Raw genomic sequence first — 2617 nt, forward strand, 5'->3', positions numbered from 1 at the left:
GCGGTTTTCTGTAAGAATATTGATGATTTCGTGCAGAATTCTGCTGTTTTCTTGCAATTCAGCCGTAGAATCTTGTTAAAAAGTGATGATTTTGTAGATTTCGTGCTCTTCTTTGCAAATTCAAGCCAGAAAACAACGAAAATCGGCGAGAAATCGTTGTTTTGCATCGAAATATGCGGTTTTCTGTAAGAATTTTGATGATTTCGTGCAGAATTCTGCTGTTTTCTTGCAATTCAGCGGTTGAATCTTGGTAAAAAGTCATGATTTTGTAGATTTCGTACTCTTCTTTGCGAATTCAAGCCAGAAAACAACGAAAATCGGCGAGAAATCGTCGTTTTGCATCGAAATATGCGGTTTTCTGTAAGAATTTTGATGATTTCGTGCAGAATTCTGCTGTTTTCTTGCAATTCAGCCGTTGAATCTTAGTAAAAAGTCATGATTTTGTAGATTTCGTGCTCTTCTTTGCGAATTCAAGCCAGAAAACAACGAAAATCGGCGAGAAATCGTCGTTTTGCATCGAAATATGCGGTTTTCTGTAAGAATTTTGATGATTTCGTGCAGAATTCTGCTGTTTTCTTGCAATTCAGCCGTAGAATCTTGGTAAAAAGTGATGATTTTGTAGATTTCGTGCTCTTCTTTGCGAATTCAAGCCAGAAAACAACGAAAATCGGCGAGAAATCGTTGTTTTGCATCGAAATATGCGGTTTTCTGTAAGAATTTTGATGATTTCGTGCAGAATTCTGCTGTTTTCTTGCAATTCAGCGGTTGAATCTTGGTAAAAAGTCATGATTTTGTAGATTTCGTGCTCTTCTTTGCGAATTCAAGCCAGAAAACAACGTAAATCGGTGAGAAATCGTCGATTTGCATCGAAAAATGCGGTTTTCTGTAAGAATTTTGATGATTTCGTGGTGCAGAATTCTGCGGTTTTCTTGCAATTCAGCTGTTGAATCTTAGTAAAAAGTCATGATTTTGTAGATTTCGTGCTCTTCTTTGCGAAATCAAGCCAGAAAACAACGAAAATCGGCGAGAAATAATCGTTTTGCATCGAAATATGCGGTTTTCTGTAAGAATTTTGATGATTTCGTGCAGAATTCTGCTGTTTTCTTGCAATTCAGCCGTTGAATCTTGGTAAAAAGTCATGATTTTGTAGATTTCGTGTACTTTTTTGCGAATTCAAACCAGAAAACCACAAAAATCGGCGAGAAATCGTCGTTTTGCATCGAAATATGCGGTTTTCTCTAAGAATTTTGATGATTTCGTGCAGAATTCTGCTGTTTTCTTGCAATTCAGCCGTTGAATCTTGGTAAAAAGTGATGATTTTGTAGATTTCGTGCTCTTCTTTGCGAATTCAAGCCAGAAAACAACGAAAATCGGCGAGAAATCGTCGTTTTGCATCGAAATATGCGGTTTTCTGTAAGAATTTTGACGATTTCGTGCAGAATTCTGCTGTTTACTTGCAATTCAGCCGTTGAATCTTGGTAAAAAGTCATGATTTTGTAGATTTCGTGCTCTTCTTTGCGAATTCAAGATAGAAAACAACGAAAATCAGCGAGAAATCGTCGATTTGCATCGAAATATGCGGTTTTCTCTAAGAATTTTGATGATTTCGTGCAGAATTCTGCTGTTTTCTTGCAATTCAGCAGTTGAATCTTCGTAAAAAGTCATGATTTTGTAGATTTCGTGCTCTTCTTTGCGAATTCAAGCCAGAAAACAACGAAAATCGGCGAGAAATCGTCGTTTTGCATCGAAATATGCGGTTTTCTGTAAGAATTTTGATGATTTCGTGCAGAATTCTGCTGTTATCTTGCAATTCAGCCGTTGAATCTTGGTAAAAAGTTATGATTTTGTAGATTTCGTGCTCTTCTTTGCGAATTCAAGCCAGAAAACAACGAAAATCGGCGAGAAATCGTCGTTTTGCATCGAAATATGCGGTTTTCTCTAAGAATTTTGACGATTTCGTGCAGAATTTTGCTGTTTTCTTGCAATTCAGCCGTTGAATCTTGGTAAAAAGTCATGATTTTGTAGATTTCGTGCTCTTCTTTGCGAATTAAAGCCTGAAAACAACGAAAATCGGCGAGAAATCGTCGTTTTGCATCGAAATATGCGGTTTTCTGTAAGAATTTTGATGATTTCGTGCAGAATTCTGCTGTTTTCTTGCAATTCAGCCGTTGAATCTTGGTAAAATGTCACGATTTTGTAGATTTCGTGCTCTTCTTTGCGAATTCAAGCCAGAAAACAACGAAAATCGGCGAGAAATCGTCGTTTTGCATCGAAATATGCGGTTTTCTGTAAGAATTTTGATGATTTCGTGCAGAATTCTGCTGTTTTCTTGCAATTCAGCCGTAGAATCTTGGTAAAAAGTAATGATTTTGTAGATTTCGTGCTCTTCTTTGCGAATTCAAGCCAGAAAACAACGAAAATCGGCGAGAAATCGTTGTTTTGCATCGAAATATGCGGTTTTCTGTAAGAATTTTGATGATTTCGTGCAGAATTCTGCTGTTTTCTTGCAATTCAGCTGTAGAATCTTGGTAAAAAGTGATGATTTTGTAGATTTCGTGCTCTTCTTTGCGAATTCAAGCCAGAAAACAACGAAAATCGGCGAGAAATCGTCGTTTTG

The sequence above is a fragment of the Gnatocerus cornutus genome, unplaced genomic scaffold, assembly GCF_029298725.1.
Source record: "Gnatocerus cornutus isolate USDA-ARS CGAHR unplaced genomic scaffold, icGnaCorn1.1 ctg00000061.1, whole genome shotgun sequence".
Taxonomy (NCBI): Eukaryota; Metazoa; Arthropoda; class Insecta; order Coleoptera; family Tenebrionidae; genus Gnatocerus; species Gnatocerus cornutus.